This window comes from Erinaceus europaeus, chromosome 2 (assembly GCF_950295315.1).
Source record: "Erinaceus europaeus chromosome 2, mEriEur2.1, whole genome shotgun sequence".
Classification (NCBI taxonomy): domain Eukaryota; kingdom Metazoa; phylum Chordata; class Mammalia; order Eulipotyphla; family Erinaceidae; genus Erinaceus; species Erinaceus europaeus.
This window is the reverse complement of record NC_080163.1, coordinates 187,597,198-187,623,187: the sequence shown is the minus strand read 5'-3', so window position 1 is coordinate 187,623,187 and position 25,990 is coordinate 187,597,198. Positions and strand designations below refer to the sequence as shown.

The 25,990-nt window shown below is 48.4% G+C and overlaps 1 protein-coding gene across 2 annotated transcripts in view; it reads right to left on the bottom strand.

Annotated features, from left to right (window-relative positions):
- Positions 1-13,127, bottom strand: part of PAK4 (p21 (RAC1) activated kinase 4) — a 49,692-nt gene extending 36,565 nt beyond the window's left edge. For both annotated transcript variants that reach the window (XM_016188517.2, XM_060185889.1), the window contains exon 1: positions 12,981-13,127. The gene's annotated coding sequence lies outside the window, so the exon portion shown is untranslated. The remainder of the gene's footprint in view (positions 1-12,980) is intronic.
- Between the last annotated feature and the right edge of the window lie 12,863 nt (positions 13,128-25,990).

Sequence of the window (25,990 nt, the reverse complement as noted above, 5' to 3'; positions counted from 1 at the left end):
TAACTAAAGTGATAACAGGAACCAAGACCAGCAGGAGGCACTGTCCTGTCCTGTCACCCCACCCACTCAGGCAGTGGGAGCCATGAAAGGCTTTCAAACAGGAAAAGCCCCCTCTAACCTCACAAGCACCTGCTCTCAAAAGGATGGCGAATCCCAGCTGACCCGCTGGAGGGTGTGGGGTGGCCCCAGATGCTGCCACGCCCATGGGTGGGCTTCGGCCCTGACCCCATCCTGCCACGCACTGAGAAAACCCCGCCAACACTACTTCCCGCATGGCTGAGCTGTTCCCTGATAATTAAACCATAAGCTGATTAGCTGAGGAAAACCTTTAATTAGCCCTTGAAATCGGTCAGGAAAATTACAACCTCCTCTCCGGGTGCTCTGCCCGCCCTCCACCAGGGCCCTGGGCAGTGCTGGGGGGAGCAGGAGGATGGGGAGGCGGGTTATAGCTTGAGCTGTGGGCAGCTCATCCAGCAAGGCCAAACCTCGGGCAGGCCTCTCTCGCTCACTTCTCTCCTCTCTCTGAGAGCAGAGGGAGCAGGGCAGACTTCCCCCACGCACCGCACAGAGTGCCTTAGAATAAATTCAAAGCTAGGCGGACACAGTGCTTTGTAGAGAGACACTGGAGAAGACCTAACAGCAGGGGGAGAAGTACCAGCTTCATGGACGGGGAGGCTCGGTGCCGGTGGCTAATGTCTGCCTACTACTGAAGTGAAGCAGCAAGAGAGCCCAAAGGCCGAGCGAGACATAGGGCTCTGAAAAAGCACAAGTAGGAGGACTTGTGTTCATTGCACTCCCTGGATCCCCAGAGTCAGGCAGATCAGTCCCTATGCAGGGAGAGGCAGCCAGAGCAAGGCAGAGGAGGGGGAAGCACCCAGAAACAGACCCACCTACATAAAGAGCGGCCGTGCAAGCAAGATGGTAGTGGAGGTGCAATCAATCTGCCTTTAACAAAGGGAATTCGGTGGCCTGGGAGGTGGTGCAACTGACAGATAAAACACTGGACTCTCAAGCTTGAGGCCCTGAGTTCAATCCCTAGCATGGAACGTGCCAGGGTGATACTCTTGATTTTCAATCTCTCTATTCTTCTCTCACTTAAAACAGTCCTTAGGAAAAATAAGGGGTGTGGCTGAGCAGGTGGCACAGTGGATAAATGCACTGGACTCTCAAGTGTGAGGTCCCAAGTTCAATTCCTGTTATGTGTACATGCTGGAGTAGTGTTCTCTCACACAGATAAATAAATGTTGTAAAAAGGGTATTTAGATGTTTAGGGAGGGGTTTGGGTGGAAAATATGAATCATCAGGATGCCTCCCTCACACCATATATATAACAATTTCAGAAAATTAAGTGTAAAATGTGAAAAGCAGAACTACAAAGCTACAGAGGAAACAAGGAGCAGATTTCACAATGTTAAACTATCACTTTGGCTCATCAAAGGACACGGTAAAGGAAAAGAGGGTCAGAGAGACACCTCAACACGGTAAGAGTACAGGACGTGTAAGCCTCAAGTCCCGGAGGCCACACATTCAATCCCTGGCAACACCATAAGCCAGTGCTGAGCAGTGTTCTGGTCCTTCTCCCTGTCTCTTTTGCATAAAAAATAAATAAATTCTTTTAAAAAGAAGAGAATGCCACCAAGATAGCTTACCTGCACAGGTATGTAATGCATCATATACAGCTGGAGGTTGGTGGCAGCATCAGTGCTCTGGTATCTTTCCCTCTCTGTCTCCCTCCATTACTCTCCTCCTATCTGAGAAAGTCAGCCTGGAGTGATGAAGCTCCAACAGTGGCAAGAAGACAGACAGACAGACAGACAGAAGGAAGGAGGGGAGGTGGGGAGAGAAAGACAGGCAAAGCTACAGACTAGGGGAGAAGATAATGTAAAGTCATAAAAACAGAGTTCCACCCAGAATCTCGGATCTAACTCAAAGATATGAAAAATAACAAGGCGTCTGTCACAAAGGGAAAAAACAAAACAAAACAAAAAACAGCAGACTAGGGAGTTGGGCAGTAGCGCAGCGGGTTAAGTGCACGTGGCGCAAAGTGTCAAGGGGCACAAAGCACAAGGGCCGGAGTGAGGATCCCAGTTAGAGCCCCGGCTCCCCACCTGCAGGGGAGTCACTTCATGAGCGGTGAAGCAGGTCTGCAGGTGTCTTCTATCTTTCTCTCCTCGTCTCTGTCTCCCCTCCTCTCTCCATTTCTCTGTCCTATCCAAAACAACAATAATAATTACAATGATAAAAACAAGGGCAACAAAATGGAATACATAAATATTTAAAATAAAAAAAACCTAAAAACAAACAAACAAAAAACAGAGGACATGCAGGGCTACAACACAGGAGAGCGGCCAGGTGGTGCTGCCCACCTGACTGTTCCTCCCAGATCTATTCAGCACCAGCCTGCAGGAGGGGCTAAGCAGGGCCCGCTAGAGCCACCCTCACCCTCCTCATCTGTGAAGTGGGTTGGTGGGTTGCAGCCACCTCCTGGGACTCTGGAAGGGACTGGGAGGAAGCATGGGAGCGCGGCGTGGGGCCTGCCATGTGCAAACCCTCAATTACTCTCCTTATTAATCAGCAAGGGGAACAATGACTCCCAGACCCAAGGTCACCTTGGGCCTTCTCCTGCCTCCCACGGAAGGTGGCTCAGAAGGCCAGGAATGCAAGAGACAGGCTCCGGATGGGCAGCAACTGGGTCTGCGTATCCACTGCTGTATCCCCGGAGGCCAGACGGGGCCGGCGCTCCGGAGTGTCTGTGGGGAAGAAATTAAGTGATCGCATTTCTATTTCTGGACCAGACACCAGGATAAGGACGTTAGGAACAGAGCCTGAGCAATACTCGGGGATTTGTACAGGCACCTCAGTTCCAGAGAAAGAGAGACAAGGGGAAGTCCAGGTGACTGGGAGGTGGCTCAGACGGTGGAGTGCTGGACTTGCAAACGGGAGGTGCCAACGAGTTCTGCCCCCAGCACCACATACGCCAGAGTCATGCTCTGCTTCTCTCTCACTTTCCTTAAATAAGCACACCTTTTTTTTTTTGCTGCTGTTGGTGTTATTGTTACTGGTGCTAGGGCTTCACTGGACCAGGCCGACTTTTTCAGACAGATAAAGAGACAGACACACAGAGTACAGCATCAAAGCTTTTCCCGGTGTGGTGGGGGTCGAGCTAGAAACTGGGGCGCTCACATGCCAAAGCAAGCACCCTAACCAGGCGAGCTTTCTTTTCCTTTCTTTCTTTCCTTTTTTTCTTTTTATTGCCAACAGGGTTATTGCTGGGGGCTTGGTGCTGGCACCACAGATACACCACTCTTGATGGCCTTTTTCCCCTTTTCTTTTTTAATAGATAGAATAAAGAGAAATTGAGAGGCAAGGGGAGAAAGACAGAAAGACCTGCAGGCCTACTTTACTGCTCATGATGTTTCCCTGCTGCTGAAAGAGAGTGGGGGCTCAAACCCTGGTCCTTACAAAGGTCTGCGAGTGCACTCAGCCAAGTGAGCTACCACCCACTGTCCTCCCCCAGGTGAGCTATCTTGCAGGCCCAATAAATCTGCTCTGTAAAGATTCAGTCACTATTTTATGACACAGAGATACCAGGGCTGTATCCCAGCATACACAGTGCTGGGGATTAAAGTCGGGACTTCAGGCACACAAGTCCTGTACTCTACCTGCGGGACAATCACTTATTTAACTTTGTTGTTAAATAAATAGATATTAAAAAAAAAAAAGTAGGGGGCGCTGTATGGTAGTGCTCCCAGCAGAGAGCACACCACAATTACCATTTGTGAGGACATGGGTTCAAGCCCCTGGTCCCCATCTGCAAGGGGGGGAGTTTCATGAGAGATGCGGAGCAGTGCTGCTGTTATCTCACTTCTCTCTGTCTCTATCAAAAGAAAGGGAAAAAAAAAAAAAATATATATATATAGTCACCAGTGGCATCAAGTATGGCTGTATATGCAACTCAGCGCCACTAGGCCACTGGACAGCCCACCGGTGAAGGGGGAAAGGTGCCAAGACATACACAAGAAGATACAAGTTAGGGACTAGGTGATGGTGCAGCTGGTTGAGCTCACACTTTACTGGGTTCAAATCCCTGCTCCCAAGACGCAGGAGGACACTTCACTAGCAGTAAATCAGGTCTGCAGGTGTCTCTCTTTCTCTCACTGTCTTCTCCTCCCCTCTCAATGTCTGCCTCTATCCAATAAATTAATTAAATATTTTTTAAAAAGATATGGCAGAGGATCCATTCACTTGGAGTTCAAGAGCAAGCAAGGCGGTCCTCTCTAAGTCAGGAACCCACACTTGGTGAAGCCATGGAGCCCCTTAGGGTCAGGAGAGTAATCAAGTGTGTGCTGGGGCTCCCCCCTCGGGGTGGGGGGTGGTTTTTTTTTGGTTTGTTTGCTTTTTGCCTACAGGGTTATTGCTGGGGCTCAGTGCCCGCACTACAAATCCACTGCTCCTGGCAGCCACTTATTTTATTTTATTGGATAGGACAGAGAGAAATTAAGAGAGGAGAGGAAGAGAGAAAGATAAGACACCTGCAGACCTGCTTCAACAACTGTGCAGGTGGGGAGCTGGGGGCTTGAACCTGGATCCTTACACTTGGTACTGTGTGCACCTAGCCAGGTGCGCCACCGCCCACAGCCCCCATTCTCTGTCTTCACAGAGTGGTGGTGAAGTGGTTTTTTTTTTTTTTTTTTTTTGCCTATTGAACAATGTGTACCTCATGCACTTCTCTGTAGCATGATCTTTGATGGTTTCAAAGATGGCTCACCTGGACAGTGCACCCACTCTGCCAAACACGGCACCCAAAAAACGGCAGGAAGTTTTGGTGCTATGGTGTCTCTCCCTCTCTCCTGTCTATCTGAAAAAAAGTAGGCTGGGAGTGAAGACTAGGAACAAATAAATAAACAAATAAGGTAAGGAGCCAGGAGCTGGTGTTCCTGGTAGAGTGCACATGCAACCAACGTGTGGATGTGAGTTCAAGGCCCCAATTTCTTCCTTGTGTGTGTGTGTGTGTGTGTGTGTGTGTGTATGGTGAAACAGTGCTGCAGGTGTCCCTCTTCCTCCTTCCCTCTCAAGTACTCAGTGTTTCTATCCAAAATAAATAAAATAAAAATATCAAAAAACGTCTAAGAAAACCAATGGGTGTTTAAGAAAAAAAGAAAAAGGAAAAGGGGAGGCTGAATTACAGACATCCACATTCACACTGCAGTTGAGGGCTGAAAGCTCTGGAGACAGGTGGGGAGGGCCTGGGCAGCAGAGGAGAGGGTCTAAAGGAGAGGGGGCCGCGGCAAAGGTGGGGGTGGGGGACGGCCTCCTGCAACGCCCCACTTTTCCTCATTCCCAGCAAGGTCCCAGAGCAGGAGGGGAGGGGAGGGGAGGGGAGCGGAGGGGAAGGTCAGGCGGTTTCCTGGCGTGTGGGCGTGGCTGAAACCGGCCAGGGGACTGGCCGGAAACCCGCACACAAAGCAGCTTTATCAGGAGATCCAGGGTCGGGCAGGGGACGGGGTGGGGAGGCTCTGGTGAGGGAACTCTGCCTAGTGTCGCCCACCTGTCAAGGTGCTCCCCCGCCCCCCAAGCTTTGCTGCAGCCTGCCTGGGATAAGGACACCCTGGGTGGGGAAGTTGGACAGCGCTGGGGCTTCCACTGGGGGTGGGGTGAGGTGGTGGCAGAGGCTGCGTCTCACAATGGTCAGGACCTTGGCAGTGCCACCTGGGCCCAAATACCAGCCCTGCTAGCTGTGTGTGACCCCAGGCTAGTCGCCCAGCCTCTCAATTCCCTCCTCAGTTAAAAGGAGTAACACCTCCCACCGGGCTGCTGGGAGGACTAAAGCAGCCCTAGCTACCAAGTCTGAGTACTCACTGCATATTTCCTATTCACGTATATCCATGCACGTGTATCCTCAGAATATATGTATGTATGTATGTATGTATGTATGTATGTATGTATCTTGCATAAACACGTTATCTATACACGCTTATCCTCTCAACCATCCCACAAGAAGGAACCGCTGTCACCCCATTTTACAGGTAAAGGCAGCAAGGGAGGTGAGGTGACCTGTCTGGGGTCCCACAGCTAGCCAGTGGTGGCAAAGCAGGCTCCAGAGCTCATGCCCTCATGCCCCACTGTGACTGGACAGGTAAGAGCCCTGGATTGGAGGCAGGGAGGCCTGGCTTCGAGTCCTGGATCCACCACTTGTTTGCTGTGGGTTTCCACACATATGCTAAAGGGAGTTCTTTAACAGGTGGATAGCACTAGATACCCATGGTCCTCTCACCACCCCCACAAATGAGCCTACTACTGGGGTCCTCCAGGCTCCCTTTCCTCGAAACTTCTGATAAAAGGCAAAGTCAAACCATCATAGGGAGTTCCCAACACTGGAAACCCAGAGGCTGCTTCTCTTAGTCAAAACAGAGCCTCAGGAACCACTGGCACCTTGCTTGCTGGCTGCCAATGGTCAGAGCATCTCATAGCAGCCATCTACCCACCAAGCATGAGGGAAGCCCTGGACTCAAAGCAGGCACAAGCTCTTGGGCAGGAGGAACATTCACGGCAGAGCAAAGGGGGTGCAGCCCTGAGCCCCCGCTCCAGAGATGCACCCAGGGCTGCTGTGCTACAAAGAACCCATGAGGCACTCACTCCACATGCAACCCAGGGGCCAGAGGGCCGAATACAAACAGGGGAAGTCTGCTCCATTCATCTGAGTGAAAACAAAGGCAGGGAGACCATTGGGGGAGCAGATCGCTCCAGAAAGAAAAAGTATTAGCCTTCTCAGTATTATAGCATAAGGCCTGCATGCCTGAGGCTCAGAGATCTGAGATTCAATGCAGGCACTGCCATAGGCCAGATCTGAGGAGTGCTCTGGTCTGTCTCTCTCTCTCTCTCTCTCATGTTATGGCATCAGGCTACTTTTTCCCCCCTTTTGTTGCCCTTGTTATTTTTTACCGTTGTTGTGGTTATTATTGTTGTTATTGATGTCATTGTTGGATAGGACAGTGAGAAATGGAGAGCGGAGGGGAAGACAGAGGGGGAGAGAAAGAGAGACACCTGCAGACCTGCTTCACCGCTTGTGAAGGGACTCCCCAGCACGTGGGGAGCCGGGGGCTCGAACCAGGATCCTTACACCAGTCTTTGCTCTTTGCACCACCTGTGCTTATCCCACTGCGCTACCGCCCGACCCCCCAGGCTACTTTTTATTCAGATAAAGAGACAAAAAGAGAGGGAGAGACAGTACAGGAACCCAAACTTCCTCTAGTGCCCAACCTCCTCCCATGTGGTGCTGGGGCTCAAACCTCAGTGGTTACATGACATTGGACCCACCCTACCTCGTGAACTGCTGCCTCTTCAGCCCTAAATAAATCTTAAAAAGCAAAGAAGAGAAGAGCAAATGAAGAACCCAGGCAGCTTCAGGAAGGAGGCCTGACAGCCAGGGTGGGAAAGAGATTTGCATGTTACCGATTCCCATTCTGTAGTTGTACCGATTTTTCCAGTTATTGTGGGGGAGGGGTAGGTACTGCAAGGAGATGGAGCAAAAATGCGCCTTCTTACAATTAAAATGACAGGCCACGCGGTGGTGCAGCCAGTTGAGCACACACACTGCCATGTATAAGGATTTGGATTCACGTCCCCTGTCCCCACCTGCAGGAGGGATGCTTCACAAGTGGTGAAGCAGTGCTGTGGGTGTCTGTCTCTCCCTCTCTATCTCCCTCTCCCTCTCCCTCTCACCATCACCCCATTAAATAGGCAAAAAGTGTGGGGCCTAGACACTTCCCCAGGGGTCCCCAGCTACAGGGATAGGACATATAGGGAGGTGTCACCAAGAAAGCTGGCCTTGGCCCTGAAGATGGCAGCCAACCACCTGACATTCTGGGGAGGTCAGGGCAGGACCAGAGGGCTCCAGGAGACAGGCTGCAGTGAGTGGTGGCTTCTGTAACGTCCGCCATAGCTGGTTCTCCTGGGACCTGGGAATGCTCCCCTTTGGATACAACGCCTTCCCCATCCCACCTCCAACCTCTTTCCTGTGGGTCAAGGCAACTGGAGGTCAACTAGCTCCAGCCCTGGGTCGGGAAGGGTCCCATTTCCCTGGCCGTGACTTGGAAGGAGACTGCTTCCTGCTGGCAGCATCTGTGGCCTCCTGGCTTGGGTGATGGGAGAAACAGCTGCTGGGGACACCCCAGCCGGCGTCTGGCCAGGAAGTCTGGCTTACTGTAGGCCAGCAAGACGAGGAGAAATGAAGCAGTGGACAAGAGAGGGGAGGAAGATTCTGAGGTGCCTGGGAGAGGAGGTGGGCACCCAATGCCCAGCAAGCCAGCTTAGCCAGATCCCCAAGAAGCATCCCTTGAGAACCCAGCAGACAGGAAGCAGTCCTGAATGGTCAGAGGCACTTCCTCATTACTGGAGGGCAGTTAAGACAAGCAGCAATGGCCCAGAGTTCAAGTCTTGCCTCTGCCATGTGTTTCTAGGCAGATCTCTCAGATGTCAGGGTCCCTATCTCTAAGATGAGGGTGACTGTATCTACCTTGTAGGCTACTGTGAAGAACAAATGACCAACTTGGCTGAAGCACTCACAGTCCCGGCCAAGCACACGGGACACTATACCATCACTGTCAACCTCATGCCCTCCAACCTCTCCCACTTGGGCAATCACCGCCACCTCCCCTCCTGTCTCTCTCTGCCCCTATGATCCACCCCCCCCAGCAGACTAAGCAGTTTTGATAACAGGAAACCAGATGCTGCCTCCAGTGATTTCTACTATAAGCCCCCCTGTCCCCCAGCCAGTCAGCCCCTGTGCAGCTACACACCCTCCCCTCCTCCCCCCTGACCTTCTGTCCTTCTCTGTCACATGGGCCTCCAAAGGCACCCGGCCAGCCCAAGTTCATTTAGACCCCTGGGCTTCTGCACTCTGAGCCTGCTGTCTGTTTTATTCTGCTTCCTTTCTGGTCTGTGCCCACTCATTCCCATCTCTCAGACTCCCCCTGCTTGAGGCAGTCTCTGTGCTTCCCTACCCCTGCCTAGACCCCAGTTTGTGCATCCTCATTCCAGGCCTGACTGTACTGGGCTGTCACTGGCTGAGAGCAGGCCTTCCTCTTCCCTGTACTATGTTCTGTGAGGCAAGGTCGGAGCTGTGGGGGCCACTACTGAGACAGTGGTCATCCAGAGAGTGTAGCAAGCATTACCTCCTACCTCAGGAAGTGAAAGTCAGTTCACTCTCCCTCCCCATGGTCAGCCCTGGGAAATGCCCTCCAGGGAGAGCAGGGCCAAGCTGCTGAGGGTTGCAAACAGGCCACTGCAGTCTCCCTCCTGCTCTGGGTGTGGGGTATCAGACCCCTGCTAAGCTTGTCCCCAACTATTTCTATAATATGGTCCATTTCATGGCGAAGTAGCTGGCTTTTCTGCTGAGGCACTGAGAACCCTTAAGCCCTCCCAATCGGGGAGGAATGTGGAAGCATCTATGAAAAGTGAAGGCATAAGGCATGGTCAGAAGAGAAGGAAACACATCCTAGACTGTGCCCTGTTGAAGTCCCAACTGGAAATGGCTTCAATGGCAACTAAATGGTGACCCAAAACAACTGTGATCACAAAAAGAAACACTCAACAGCAGGGAGAGCAAATAGCCTCGAGCTATACATATCCACTGGGAGAACTACCCAAAGTCTGATGCTGAGCAAAACAAAACCAAACAAACCAAAAGGCAGGCCATTCCCCATGCTGCCACTTACATGAACTGTGGCCATGAGGACTTGGGACCAAGGGCACCGGCATTAGTGTCATCACAGTGGGCCCAGACAACAGTTTGGAAAGCTCTCCGGAGGACTACAAAGTGTAGCTCAAGCTATTGTTTGTGAATTCGCTCCTGGGTAGGGAAAGTAGGGGAATTCCTGCAGGAATGCTGGATGCCAAGCCCCAGGCAGTGGGGAGAAACTCTGTGTCCACCAAGTGTCCTTGTTCCAGGCCAGAAACTGGAGGTATGAGGGGTCTGGTTACATTGAAAAGTTCTACTCTTCTGGCTGGTTTTAAATGTATCATATGAAATAAAATTGACCAATCAGAAATCACTTGTTCAAGGTCCCACTGCTGTGAAGTGAAGGGGTAGGGATTGCATGTGGGTCGCCCGTGCCAAAACCCCAGCCCTCCTTATCTGTGCTGAGTCCCGAGATAATCAGTGAACCGGCACAGTGAGGGTTCGAGGCTAGGTCAGCCCCACAGGGCTACCTGGCAGTGTGCCCACTCGAGCCTGCCAGAGGCAGGCGGGGGTGGGGAAGGTGGCAGAGCAATCCAGGAGGTCGGAGGCAAAAAGACCCCTCCAATGCCTTGGAGCACAACCCCCCACCCCCTCTCTCCTCTGTATCAGGATCAGAACGGCATCTTCTGTGTGCTAGGCCAGGGGCCAAGGCTCAACACTCTGCACAGTTGGCAATTCTATGAGGTGACCACTGTCACAATTCCTGTTCTTATTTATTTATTCTTAAGACTTCCTTTTCCCTTAAAGATTTATTTATCTGTAAAAGAGAGAGAGAGAGAGAAAGAGAGGTGGAGAGAGAATCTGAGCATCACTCTGGCACTTGTGATGCTGTGGATGGATTAAATCAGGGATCTCCTACTTGAGAATCCAATGCTTCATCCACTGTACCACCTGCTGAGTCACTTGGGATTCCCATTTTACAGTGGAGGAAACCAAATCCAAAAAAGCTAAGCAACTTGTCCAAGGCCACACAGCCTGTGAGTGGTGGCTGTAAGTCAGGTGTCTTTGCTCCAGAATTACATTGAAGCTCCACACTTCTCCCAGCCTCTACCCCAATGCCCCTCCTGAGCACAGCAGGGGCCTCATACTAGCCTTCCTGGGCCCCACGGCACCTACAGCCCCCCCAAATCTGCACTCATACCATTCCTTCTGCCCAGAATGTCCCTTCCCCATGCCATCCTACAGACTCTACAGAGCTTGGCAGGGACTCTCCCAGGGACACAGGATATGGCTACTCTTCATGGGCTACCTCACTAAAGGTGGAGATTCAGCCAGGTATCACTGGCTGGGCATCTGACTGCAGTCTGCCCCCCACATGGGATCCAGGGAGCCCTCGGAGACTGGCAGCCACTTGTGTCTCATTGACACAGTGTCCAACATTCACCCACTAACAAGCCAGCACCCTCTGTAGGTCAGAGATTATTCACACAGGGAATCAGGAAGGAAAGACCAAGAGGTGAGCTGAGGAAACAGCATAATGGTTCTGCAAAATGACTCTCATGCCTGAGGCTCTGAAGTCCTAAATTCAATACCACCATAAACCAGAGGCGAGCCTGCTCTGGTCTTTCTCTATCTCTCATTAAAACAAACAAAGACCTGGAGAAATCCCTGCCCACATGAGGTCCACCTTCTGGGGGGTGGTGGTGGCAGTGGGGAGAGCAAGCTGGAGCCTGATGAAAAAGGTGAGGATAGAACCAAGGGCTAGGGAGAAAGCAACAAGACGAGATAAGAGTGGCTGCCAGTCAGGGTGGTCCTGGGCGAGGCAGCCAGTGAGAGGAGCAGGGTGGGGAAAGGATTCCAGGCAGAGGCCGCAGGAAGGTCAAAGACCTGCAGGGGAGGTGTGTAAGCATGCAGAGTCAGGCAGCCCACAGGCCCCGAGTGGGAAGATAAAGGCAGGGGCAAGGAGAGAGGTAGGAAAAGAAATAGGAGCAAAATGAGGACCCCAGTGAGAGCTTGGTGTTTTTAAGAACCCAAAACGTTCCACTTTGAAATGAGTGCCACCCAAAGACACCCTCCCCAGCCTGAAGCCAGTCGGACTCAATGGGATTCTGGGCCACCTGCAAACACCCCTGAGACTCTCTCCTCCCAGCTCACACCCTCCCACAGAGGCCAAACAGAACAATCCATTCCTGCCCAGGGAGTGGCGCAGCCTTGCCCAGCCCCCTGCTTCCAGGAACTGGACCTTCCACCATCTGGAGGCAGGAGATCTGGACTCACTCAGATCCTCTTTCCAATCTGCCTCACCCACACCGCAGAAGCCCTCTTTTTTGGTTGGTAAAGTGTGTGTGTGTGTGGTGTCCACCCAGTGCCCACCCACCTTCACAGGATCATGAAGTCGAGTCCAGCTCTCAGCGTCGGTCAGCCCTCGTGAAATATTAACCCAGCCTTTCGACTGCCCTGCAGAGCACAGCAGGATTCTGGGCCCCCAAACTCTAGAGTTTGAATCCCAGCCCCACAACTGATTCATTTGGTAGACTTGGGTAAATCTTCTTGGAACAGCACACAACCCAGAAAAAGTTGTAAGTCAGAATCAAATAAAGAAATAAATGTAAAGCATCCAGAGGCTGGAGCTGGAATGTAGTAAGTGATTTATGAATGTTGGCGACTTTTTCCCCACTATTTGTAGGGTGTGTGTGGGGGGAGGGGAGGCCCCCTCTCTCCCACCAGGAAACACCTTGAAGCTCGCTCTTAGAGGTCCCTGTCCCTCCTCCCCAGCAATTGATCCGACCAGGATTTTTTTTAACTTTTAACACTCGGGAACCGCATCACGATGATCCTGGAATCCTGACCTTTGACCCCCCCCGGCCACGACGTGCCCCAGGTCCCATAAAAGATGCCGCCTGCAACCCCGATCTCATTCACGCGCTCCGCTGGCGGCCACATTTAACCTCCAACCCTCCGCCCCCGGGCTGCGACCCTGGATTGGCGTGGGCGCCCCCCCAAGTTATTCACTGTCCCCCCACTTTCCAGACACAAGCCGCTACCCCACAGGAGCGCAACCCCCATTTCAAATTTCCATCCCGCCGCGCCCCTTCGCCACGCCCCCTACGCTAACTTGACCTCTGACCTCCGGCACACCCACGACCCCCCCATTTTGATCCCCGACCCCTGGACACGACCCTACCCTCGACGAATGAACTTTGACCCCCAGCAGCCCCGCCCCCCTACTTGCATACACGTTCTCCCCCTCCACCATCGCTCCCGCCACCCCAGTCTCCTACCGGCTCGGCGCGTATCTTACCGGCTTGGCGCCGCAATCGCTCACTGCCGAGCTGCTGGGCCGGGAACTCGGCGCCCCCGCGCCACTCTCAGCTCTCTATCGCCGCCGCCACCGCGGCCACTACCGCCGCCATGTTGAATCCCCAACGAACATCCGGGGCTTTCCCCCCCTCGCCGCCCACCAGTCCCCATAGCAACGGGGCTGACCCGGCCGGAGGCTGGGCCGGCTCAGGGGCGGAGCTGGGCTCCAAACTGCACCCGCTCCAGCCTCTGATTGGTTCAGGCTGTCCAATCAGAGGCCTCCGAGAGGAAAATGCTACGTCGGGATTGGAAAATTTGGAAAAGAGTGCGGGGGAAGCTGGCTCCTGGCCCACTTGAGTTCTAAAAGAAGAAACTGAGTCTTTTGACTGGCTGGCCTCCTCACCTTTCTCCTCCCCACCCCCAAAGAGAGTTAGAAGGTGGAAGGTTGTAATGGGTAACAACTATGCTTAAGCTCACACTATGCTCGGGACACCTGACCAAATGCTTTGCTCGTGTTGTGTGCCTGCATATTCGCTGTCAGTTGCATAAAACCTGGGAGATAGCCTATTGATTATGCAAAAACTTCCATGCCAGAGGTTCCGAGGCCCCAGGTTAAATCTCCAGCACTACCATAAACCAGAGCTGAGCAGTGCTCTGGTAATAAGTAAATTCTTGTCTAGGGCAGGGGAGCTAGCATTAATGCTTATGCAAAAAGACTCATGCCTGAGGCTCCAAAGTACCAGGCTCATTCCCCAGCACCACCATAAGCCAGAGCTGAGCACTGCTCTAGTTAAAAATAAAATAAAATTAACTTGGAAAATACTACCACAGTAACCCCATAAACTGAACTCGTATACCCGCTTGTCTGATTTCACTCAGTTGAACTTCACAGTCAACTAGATCTTCCAGGAAAAATATCATTTCAAGGTCTTTGCGTTCATTGCTCTAGATTCTTTCTCCAGAGCCTCCCAACTCCCTTCCTCTGATCCTTCAGAGTCTTACCCAATTGCTACGCTTTGTTGAAAGTGATAACTCAAGTAGCAAATATTCCTCTCACACGCTACTAAAAACCCGTTGTCAGCTTTTCTTATTTCCTTTTGTTTCTATCCACCTTCTAACTTCTGATTATTAGCTAATGAGCTAATTGTACTTACTGGCCTTGGATTGTCTCCCCTGCAAGAATGTCAGCTTCACAACATTAATTTGGGTTTGTTCTGTTTCACTTTGCGTGTCCTGTGCCCGGGCATTATTCACATGTAGATACTCAGTAAATGTTTTTTTAATTTATTTTTTATTTAAGAAAGGATAAACTAACAAAACCATAGGGTAGGAGGGGCACAACTCCACACAATTCCCACCACCCAATCTCCATATCTCCTCCCCTCCCCTGATAGCTTTCCCATTCTCTAGCCCTCTGGGAGCAAGGACCCAGGGTCGTTGTGGGTTGCAGAAGGTGGAAGGTCTGGCTTCTGTAATTGCTTCCCCGCTGAACACAGACGTTGACTGGTCGGTCCATACTCCCAGTCTGCCTCTCTCTTTCCCTAGTAGGGTGGGTCTCTGGGGAAGCTGAGCTCCAGGACACATTGGTGGGGTCTTCAGTCCAGGGAAGCCTGGCCAGCATCCTGATGGCATCTGGAACCTGGTGGCTGAAAAGAGAGTTAACATACAAAGCCAAACAAATTGTTGAGCGATCATGGACCCAAAGGTTGGAATAGTGGAGAGGAAGTGTTGGGGGGGGGGTATTCACTGCAAACTCTAGTGTACTTCTGCTTTCAGGTATATATTTTGCACTAGTTTATGGATACGTGTGAACATATGCTCTCTCTCACAGAACCTGGTCTATTTCTAGGTTTGGGGACTTTGTTAGAAAGTGATCCACCTGGGATGGAATTAGAGAATGCTATGAAAGGAAAGGCCTCACCCGAGTAATGAAGCTGAAGGGTTGTCATTCCACACCTGAAGTCTCTGGACACAGTCTGAGCTGAAGCATGTTGAGGTGGCAATCGTTGCATTGATTAGGTTGCGATCGGCTGATGCAATATTATTTGATATGGATTGGGAGAGGCATGTGGGAAAGTGGGCCCTATCCTAAGGTTCCAGGACTGGGGGAAATATAGGCTTTATGGTGGAGATGTGAGGTTCCTTCTGTCTTAGGGTTCAAAAAGACAATGGATAGTTAATGTTATGGTACCCAGGATCTTGTAAATAGCTATGCCACTGGTTGCCTCTGATCTACTTGGTCTAGGCTGAGAGAGTCCGCATATCAAATACACAGTCTCTATATTAAGAAGACTCAGTCTGTGTTTTAAAAACTTAGAGACATACAATTAATTTTCCCCCTCTCATATTAATTAACTAGTTATTTATATGACTACACTTTACTAGGAGTGTACATAAACACCATTCCCACCACCAAAAGACTGTGTCCCATCCCACCCACCCACTCCCACCCCCCACCGGCCCAGGAAGCCGCATGTCTACCCATCATCACAGGGTTTTTACTTTGGTGCCCTAATTTCAATTTAGTCAGATCCTGCTTTTAGTTTCCCTTTCAGATCTTCTTTCTCAACGTCTGTTGATGAGTGGGATCATTCCATACTCATCTTTATCTTTCTGACTTAGCTCACTTAACATAATTCCTTCTAGCTCTGTCCAAGATGGGTCAGAGAAGGTGGGTTCATTGCTCTTGATAGCTGTATAGTATTCCATTGTGTATATATACCACAGCTTTCTCAGCCACTCCTCTGTTGTTGGGCACCTGGGTTGCTTCCAGGTTTTAGCTATCATGAATTGTGCTGCTATGAACATAGGAATACACACCTCTTTTTGGTTGGATGTTATGGAACCCTTGGGGTATAACCCCAGGAGAAGAATTACTGGATCATATGGAAGGTCCATGTCTAGCCTTGTGAGAGTTTTCCAGACTGCTCTCCACAGAGGCTGGACCAATTTACGTTCCCACCAGCAATGCAAAAGGGTTCCTCTGTCCCCACAGCCTCTCCAGCATTTGTTGCTGTTGTCCTTTTTGATGTTTTAAATGGTTTTTTTAAAAATATATATCACTCTGATGCGTTCCCTGCTGAGGATTGAACTAGGGGACCTTGTGCCTGAGAGTCCAACATTTTATTCACTGTGCCAGACAACTCAGTAAATATGAAGTGGTTAGATGAGTCTTAATACCATCTCCTCAGAAATCCTCTTAATTATTTAGTGTGCTCCCTCTGTCCCAGCACAGTCTATAGCATATAGTGGGCATTTGATTTCTGCACAAGTGAATGAATGAACAACCGTGTGATGAGTTTCCTTCGTATATTTACCTGCATTTATTTATTTATTTGTTTGTTTATATGATAGAGCAGAGGCAGAGAGAGTGAAAAAGATCACAGCACCTACGTTTCCTTCAGTGTGGTAGAGTTAGGCTTGAACTTGTGTACATGGCAAGGCAGCACACTACGCAAATGAACTATTTTGCCTGTCCTCCTTTTTTTTTTTTTTTTTAACCAGAGCTCAGCTCTGGCTTATGGTGGCATGGGGTATTGAACCTGGGTATTTGGAGTCTCAGGCACAAGAGTCTCTTTGCATAACCTTTATACTATCTACCCCTCATGGTTTATTTTTAACAGTGTGGGAAATACACATTTAGTAAGAGTATCGCATGAAGATTGGAAAATAGTTCCCCAAGTAGGGCACATGCCTTGCCATGCACCTGACCTGGGCTCCACTGAAAATACAATGGCATTAGTGTTGCGGTGACTTTCACTCTCCATTTCTCTTTCTCAATAAGTAATTTACATCTTTAAAAAAGCAAGATTATAAATATCACCAGTATCTTTTCACAGCGCTAAGCATCCTTCAGGAACATTCCTTTTTTAATGGATGCCAAGGTGCCACGCTACCAATGAACTCAAATTTGTTGAACCACTCTTTCCCATGGAACATCTCAACTGTGATAAATATTTTTGTTATTATAAATCATTTCCTTTGAAAGGATCCAAGTCACTAAATATTTGTGCACAACGCTAATTCATTCCTTTGAAAAGTCTACTAGAAATGGAACTGCTAGGTCAAAGCAACTGTACATCTGTGAGGTTTAATAATAGTAACAGTTTTCCTCTGGGCTGGTTCATTTCTATAGCCATGGCTAATGCTAATCCCTGTAATTTGAACCATGAGGGACTGTGATTATCCCTGTTTCCCAGAGGAGGAAACTGAGGCTTAAGGGATATTGCACATGCTCTTGGTTTGCAGCCAATACTCATCCCCAACTTTGACTCTTACTAACTGCCCTCTACTGCCTCCCCACGGCCTGGGGTATACATTGCCCAATTGTGATCCTGGCTCCTGGCTTTTAGTGGACACATGCCCTTAAAGTATAGAATGTTGTTGGTTTTGTGTAATTTTGAAATTATTACGCTCTGTGGCATCTCGTGTGTGTGTGTGTGTGTGTGTATGTTTGTGTGTGTGTGTATGTGTGTGTATATGTGTGTGTGTGTGTGTTTATTTTTACCAGAGCACTTTTTTCTTTTCTTTTTCTTTTTTTTGTTTTTTGACCAGAGCACTCCTCAGCTCTGGTTTATGGCAGTGTGGGAGACTGAACCTGGGACTTGAGAGCCTCAGGCATGAAAGTCTCTTTGCATAACCATTATGCTATACCCCCACCCACCAGAGCACTTCTAAACTCTGGTTTATGGTGGTACTGAGGGTTGAATTTAGGACCTGAGAGCCTCAGGCATGAGAGTCTTTTTATATAGCCATTCTGCTATATCCCCAGTCCTGTGTGTATTATTTACTTACTTGTTTACTTGTTTATTTTTAACTGTCACCAGTCATTATTGGGGCTGGGTGTCTGCACAATGAATCTACCTCTCCCAGTGTTTTTGTTGTTTTGCTTTTTGATAAGACAGAAAAATTGAGAGCATAGAGTGAGAGAGGAGAGACAGAGAGACACCTGCAGCATTGTATTGCTCCTCATAAAGCATCCCCCATGTAGGTGGGGCCAGGAACTTGAACCTGGGTCCTTGTGCATTAACATGTATGCTCAACTGAGTGTGCCACTGTCTGGGCCCATCCATGTATTATTATTATTTTAATTAGAGACAAAGAGGCAGCAAGAGTGAAAGAGACCACAGTACTGAAGCTTCCTTCAATGTAGTGGGGGACTGTGCTTTGGTATATGTAGTGCCAAGGATCAAATTTGGGGCCTTACATTGCAAGTCCTGTACTCCACTGCTGCACCACCTCCTGGGCCACTGTCTTTTAGCTACTGAGGTATCATACTGAAATTAATTCCCCAGTGGTCTGGGAGGTGGCTCAATGAATAAGGTGCTGGACTCTCAAGCATGAATTCAATCCCTGGTAGCACATGTATCAGAGTGATATCTGACTCTTTCCCTCAGCTACTGTCCCTCTCATTAATAAATACATAAAATATAAAAAAGAAATTAATTCCCCAAATGTCATTTAGATTTCTTCGTCCCCTCCCCCCCACTGCTAGCTATGCCAGGCTCTCTCTAAAGATTTTAGTTATGACGATCATACCTAAGGCTTACCTCTTCACTAAGGAATTCTTAGACCCATTGAACAGACAAGGAAACTGAGGTGAGAAGTGGAGCAAAGTTCCACCATTTGTAAGCAGCTTTGCTGGAATTTTAACTGGGAAGTCTGACTTAAAAGCTAATGAATTTTGTTTTAATGCTTGAATTCATTCATTCAGTTTATTCACTCAGGGGCCAGGAGAGAGCTCACTTGGTACACACACCTTGTTTTGTGTGAGGCCCTGGGTTCGAGCTCTGGAAACACACAGGAGCACCATGGACAGCATTGTGGGGGGTGGAGCATCCAGGAAGACTGGTGGAGGGATGATGTGATGTCTCTCCTCTCTGTCACTCAGATTAAAAAAATGAAAGTAAAAATAAAAATAAATCAGGTCCCAGATGCTTTTCAGTGGTGACTTGTGTGATCTAGACCTTGAACCCATTAACCTAGCAACACATTAAAATAAACCAAAAATTCTTTGAATGCCATTCATGCCCCAAGCATGTTGATTAGTGACTGGTTAAAAACATATAGGCATCACATACATATTATTATTCATATAATTATATATACTATATTATATATATTTGTTTGTTTTTTAATTCGTTTCTTTCTTCTCTCTCTCCTTTCTTCTTTATTTTATTTTTTTTTTTACCAGAGCACTGCTCAGTTCAGGCTTTTGGTGATGCAGGGGATTGAACCTAGGGCTTTGGAGCTTCAGGCATGCAAATATTTTTGCATAACCAACTTTCTATTTTCCCTCCCTAGGCAGAATTTTCTATATAATATGAGGCCTTGTGCTAAGCACTTTACATGAACTACCTCCTCTAATCTCCAAAACATTCCTATGTACGATTATTGTCTCCATTCTATAAATGTGTCAAATGAGGCTCAGAGAAGTTAGGTAGCTTGGTTGCACACCTGGTTGAGTGCACAAGGACCTGGGATCAAGCCTCCAGTCCCTCACCTGCAGGGGGAAAGCTTCATGAGTGATGAAGCAGGGCTGCAGGTGTCTCTGTCTCTCTCCCTCTCTTTCTCTCCTCTCTCAATATCTGACTGTTTCTACCAAATAAGATAATAACAATAAAAAAATTAAAAGACCAATGATACAACATAAAGTGTGTTATAAGCAGAGCTCAGATGCGTCCTGGGATCCATCCCTGTAGCCCTAGAGAACATGTAGGAGAGACAGGACCCAGTGACCCCGCTCTCAGGTGAAATGAAATGGGACCTGAACTCATGTGTCCCCTCTATAACTCGGGAATGTTGAGAACAATGGAAGCGACCCCACATGGCCACCAACTGGCAACAGAAAAATGTATTGTGGTAACTTCCCAGCAACAGGACTTGGCCACATAAGGAAAGGAACTACCAACAAGTGGGGTGTCCATGGATGAACTGCGAGTGAATCGAGATCAGCTCAAGCAAGAGGCTACCCTCCATGTGGTTCTGTTCTGGGAAAGGCAGATCTGAGAGAGGGGAGTGTTAACTGCAAAGAAACTGGAGGGAAACTTGGGAGGTGATGGAGATCTCTGTATTTTGATCCTGTCCAGGGGGACACACCTATGTCAAAAACTCATCAAATCACATGGCCTGCTGGTGGATTGAAGGACCTGATATCCTCTGTTGCTCTGTTTGATCCCCAGTGCCATATGAATTGGAGTGGTGCTGTTCTCTCTCTCTCTCTCTCTCCCTCTCTCTCCTCTCTCTCTCTCTCTCTCTCTCTCTCTCTCTCCCTCTTCCATGCACACGTGCTCTCGCTCTCAAGACAAATAAATAAAACACTTTAAAAAATTGCAGTTGTTGGGCCTGCAAAATAGCTCACCTGGGTAGCGCACCTGTTTTGCCATGTGCACAACCCAGGTTCAAGCATGGTCTCCACTACATTGGAGGAAACTTCTGTGCTGCAGTGTCTTTCACTCCCTGGTCTCTTTCTGGCTTTTTCTTTCTGCCTGAAAATGCCATTCCAGAGTGGTGACACCCAAGAATCACAAACATACAGAAACACACACACACACACACACCACTATACCCATAGCACACACCAAACATATACACAAAAACCTCACATTATACACACATCACATACCACCCCATACTACACACCACATAGCAAATAGCACACACCAAACTGCACACAGCACATACCATACAGCACACCGTATCAGACCAGATACACACCACACAACACATTTACATGATTGAGTGTGTTGCTAAGTAAAATGAAAATAATATTACCAAATTAATGGTGACCAGAAAGAAAGGAAAGAGGGTAGGGGAGGAGGGTGAAATGAAATGGATCAGTTATATCATGGATGACATCAAACTTTAAAAAAAAAGACTTTTTATTTATATTACTTATAAATCTTTATAAATTCACTTATAAAGATTATATAATGAGAGAGAATGAGAACCAGATCATCACTCTGGCACATGCCCTGCTGGGGATTGAACTCAGGACCTCATGTTTGAGAGTCTAACATGTTATCCACTGTGCCATCTCGGACCACTGAAATAGAACTTTTAGGGGTAAATTAAATGTAGGAAATACTGGCATCAATTTATGATGATGGAGACCTGAAAGTTAGATAATGTCATGACACACCAATACAAATATTTAAGAAATTTATCACTACAAAATAAAAATAAAATAACCACAGTTTGCTGAGGATTAAAAAAAGAGCTATGATCTGGAGGGAGGTCTTAAAAGGGGTAAAGAGGCAGAAAGAAGGGGCTGCTGCCCAGAGTGCGGGGACCCATATACAGTCATTGTTTAACAGTGTTTTGACTGGGGCCTGGCAGTGGTGCACGTTATAATGAGGAAAGACCTGGAATCAAGTTTCTGGTCCCCCCCTTCCACAGGGAGAGGGGAGAGCTTAACCTGAAGCAGTGCTGCAGGCGTCTCTTTCTCTTTTCCTTTCCTTTCTTTTTTCTTTTTCCTAGAGCACTGGTAAAAGAAAAAAAGAAAGAAAGAAGAAAGAAAGAAAGAAAGAAAGAAAGAAAGAAAGAAAGAAAGAAAGAGAAAGTATTATGGGGCTCAGGCGGTGGCACACCTGATTAAGTGCACACATTACAGTACACAAGGACCTGGGTTCAAGTTCCTGGTCCCCACCTGCAAGAGGAAAGCTTTTCAAGTGGTGCAGCAGGGTACAGTTATCTCTCTCCCTCTCCCTCTCTATCTCCACCTCCCCTCTCAATGTCTCTGTCTATATCCAATAATAAATAAAGAAAATATATTAAAATTAGTAATTTATAGAAAAAAAAAAAAGAGTGGTGGCAGGATTGGACCCGCGATTCTAATGTCTCAAGTATATTTTTTCTTTTTGCATGACCATTATGCTATCTCCCCCTCCTCTCTATGTCTCGATCTTCCCTGCTTAGGGCATCCTGTTTTATTGAGCAATCCTACTCACTCCACACCATCCAGGGTTTCAAGGATAATTCTCCAAAACACAAGTGCAGTCCTGCCTCTGGGTCTTTGCACCTGCTGGTCAGTTCTATATGGATCACTTTTCTGGGCCTTGGCTTTGTCTTTTTTTTTTTTTTTGTCTTTTTCTCTAGAGCACTATTCAGCTCTGGCTTAAGGTGGTGCAGGGAACTGAATCTGGGACCCTGGAGTCTCAAATATGATTTTTTTTTTTTCATAACCATTATACTTTCTCCCAGTCCTCTTTGACTTACCTTTTGGCGCAAATGTCAGCATTTTAGAGAGACTCTGGACACCGTAAATTACTTACACCCACTTGAAGTCCAGCATTTTTTTTTTTTTTTTTTTTGCCTCCAGGGTGATCACTGGGGCATGGTGCTCGCCCTATGAATCCACTGCTCCTGGTGGCTATTTTTCCCATTTTATTAGGACAGAGAGTAATTGAGAGGGGAGAGGGAGGTAAGAGAGGGAGAAAGACAGACACCTGCAGACCTGCTTCACTGCTCATGAAGCGGACCCACTGCAGGTGAGGAGCCGGGGCTTGAACCTGGGTCCTATGTACTATGTGCTCTCAACCAGGTGCACCACCTCCCAGCTCCTGCATATTTTCTTTTCAGAGAGGGGTTTAGGGTGGGGGAGAGGGAGAACCAGAACCAGAATATCACTCCAGCACATGCAGTGCTTTGGACTGAGCCTAGGCCTCACACGTGTAAATCTTGCACTCTACCCTCCACCCCAGCCACCCACATGTTTTCTTCATTGTGCTGCTCACCAGGTGGAATTTATCTGCAATGGGAGTTTGCTTTGCTTTCCATGGTTTCCATGGGTTTTCTGCCTTCCCGACACAGTCTAAGCTCCTTGAGGGCAGAACTGTCATTTTTGATTCTCATGGTTTCTCTAAGGCATGGATGATTAATGTAAACTTATCAAACTAAATGCTTAGGTGCAATCAGCAGAAACCATTTCTGGCCAATATGAGCACTGAAGGGCTTCAGTGTATACATGTGAGTTATGAAGGGGGAATCTGGCAGCTAGAAACTCCCCCTTTTCATCCCCAGGGGCCCACTAACCTATGGCTACACTCCCAACAACCTGTCAGCCTTAGTTTTGCCTGAATCCCAGAAGCTTCAGGGCATCTTATCTGGCAACCTGTCCCTTCCTGTGCAGGCCAGTGATCACAGGTGATGCAGCCTACCTTATCTGCCTGCCTCCCACACACGCAATAAGAGCCCCTAGGGCTGGGCCTTTATCTGATCCCCCTGAATTGTCCTTATTCCTTGCTGCTCGTAACCTGCTTCCTTGGTGCCGCCGGTTGTTGTGCTAAGCATTTAAAAAAAAAAAAAACATGATTTGTTTTATTTTAATGAGAGACAGACAGAGAGAAAGGCATACAGAAAGAGGCCAGAGCCCTCCTCAGCTCTGGCTTATGGTGGTGCAGGGGATTGAACCTAGGACCTCAGAGTCTCAAGCATGAAAGTCTTTTGCAGAACCATTATGCATTTTATTTAAATTTTTTATTATCTTTATTTTATAGAAATAGCAGAAATTGAGAGGAAGGGGGAGACAGAGAGGGAGAGAGACAGACACACCTGTAGTATTGCTTCACCACTCTTGAAGCTTTCTTCCTGCAGGTGGGGACTGGGACTAGAACCCCAGTCCTTGCACATTGTAACATACGTGCTCAGCCAGGTGCACCACCACCTGGCCTCTATTTTATTACTATTATTATTATTATTTCTTGCCAGTAGGGTTATTGTTGGGGCTTGAAGACATCACTGTTCCTGGTGGCCATCCCCCCCTTATTTCTATTTTTGTTTGATAGGACAGAAAGAAAGAGGGAAAGGGGAGATAGAGAGGGAGACAGAGAGATAGATACCTGCAGACCTGCTTCACCACGGAGGAAGCCCCCCAACAGGTGGGGAGCAAGGGCTTGAACCCAGGTCCTTGCATGTGGTAATATAAGCACTCAACTGGGTATGCCACTGCCCAAGCCCTTGCATTTTTATTTTTTAAATTTCTATATTATTATTATTAGCCTCCAGGATTATTGCTGGGGCTTGGTGCCTGCACCATGAATTCATTGCTCCTCCAGGCCACTTTTCCCATTTTTGTTGCCCTTGTCGTCACTATTGTTATTGTTGTCACTGCTCTTGTTGTTGCTGGATAGGACAGAGAGAAGTCAAGAGAGGAGGGGAAGAGAACAGGGGGGATAGAAAGATAGACACCTGTGGTCCAGGAGGTGGCGCAGTGGATAAAGCTTTGGACTCTCAAGCATGAGGTCCTGAGTTCAATCCCTGGCAGCACATGTACCAGAGTGATGTCTGGTTCTTTCTCTCTCGCCCTATGTTTCTCATTAATAAATAAAATTAAAAAAAAAAAAGAAAGATAGACACCTGCAGACTTGCTTCACCACTCATGAGGCGACACCCCCCCCTGCAGGTGGGGAGCTGGCACTTGAACGGTATCCTTACAATAGTCCTTGCGCTTTGCTGTCATGTGCACTTAACCCACTGTGCTACTGCCTGGCTTCCTATTATTATTATTATTATTATTGTTATTGTTATTATTATTATTATTAACCAGAGCACTGATCAGCTGTGGCTTATAGTGGTATGGGGCATTGAACCTGGGACTTCATAGCCTCAAGCATCAGAGAGTCTTGTATAACCAATATGCTATCTACCCCTGCATTTTAATTTATTTTTTAAAAACAAGACAGAAAGGCAGACTGAGAGTGAAAGAGGCTACTGCACACCAAAACTTCCTTCAATGCGGTGATGACCAGGCTTGAATCTGGGTCAAGCACATGGCAAAGCAACACATTATCCGAGTAAGCTGTTTTGCTTGCCTGGTGCTAAGTATTTTGCCTGAATGTCTCCTGCCTCCCTTTGGCCAATGTCTATTGAGCAAGAGCTATATTATGGATTCTGGGCTAGTAGGGCTGCAGGGCAATGGAGCCAGCAGATGCGTCCCAGGAGCTTGCTTGGCTGGTGATGGAGGAGATACAGGAGGAATGGTGAATCACGTTATCTGGATGGGTGGCAGGTCACGGAGTTGAAAGTGCTCTGGGGGAGAACAGAGCAGGGGAGGTGGTGGGGGGGCCATGGGAGCAGGGAGACAGATGCAGCTTGAAACAAGGTGGTTAGGGAAGGCCTCAGTGAAAAGGTCAAAAGTGAGTAGGAAGAGCAAGAAGTGGGGGTGGGGGGACGGGCCCTGTGAGAGCACAGGATGCCCATCCAAACAGGGTGTCCACACATGATTGTGGGGAGCAGTCTGGGGAAATCAGGCTGGAGATGGGCTAGAGTGGATAGGACCAGGGTCAGAGTCCTGGAAATGGAAGTAAGGGGCAACATCTAGATAGATACTTAAAAAAAAATTTATTTAAATTTATTTATTATTTGATGAATAGAGACACAAAGCACTCGAGGGTGAAGGGGGAGATAGAAAAGGAGGGGGGGGAAGACCCCTGCAGCCCTGCTTCACCACTACTGTAGCTTTCCCTGCACGTGGGGACACAGCCTTGAATCTTAGTCCTTGAAAATAGTAACAGTGCTGCAGGTGTCTCTCTGGATTCTCTCTCTCTCTCTCTCTCTCTCTCTCTCTCCCTCCCTCCCTCCCTCTTCTCTCCTAACCCCCTCTTTTCTTTTTGCCTCCAGGGTTATCACCAGGGCTTGGTGCCAGCACTACAAATCCACTGCTCCTGGTGGCCATTTTTCCCCCCATTTTATTGGATAGGACAGAGAGAAATTGAGAAAGGAGGGGAAGATAAAGAGGGAGAGAGAAAGATAATACACCTGCAGACCTGTTTCACCATTCACGAAGCACCCCCCTTGCAGGTGGGGAGTGGGGGCTCAAACCTAGATCCTTGCTCAGATCCTTGTGCTTAGTACTATGTACACTTTAACCTGGTGTGTCACCGCTCGCCCCCCTCCCTGCCTCTATCCAGTAAATAAAGAATAGTAATAATAATCCCCACAACACCTTGGCTTTCAGCCTCCTTTAATCCCAAGGTCAACCCACACAACATTATCACTCTGGTTACAGATGAA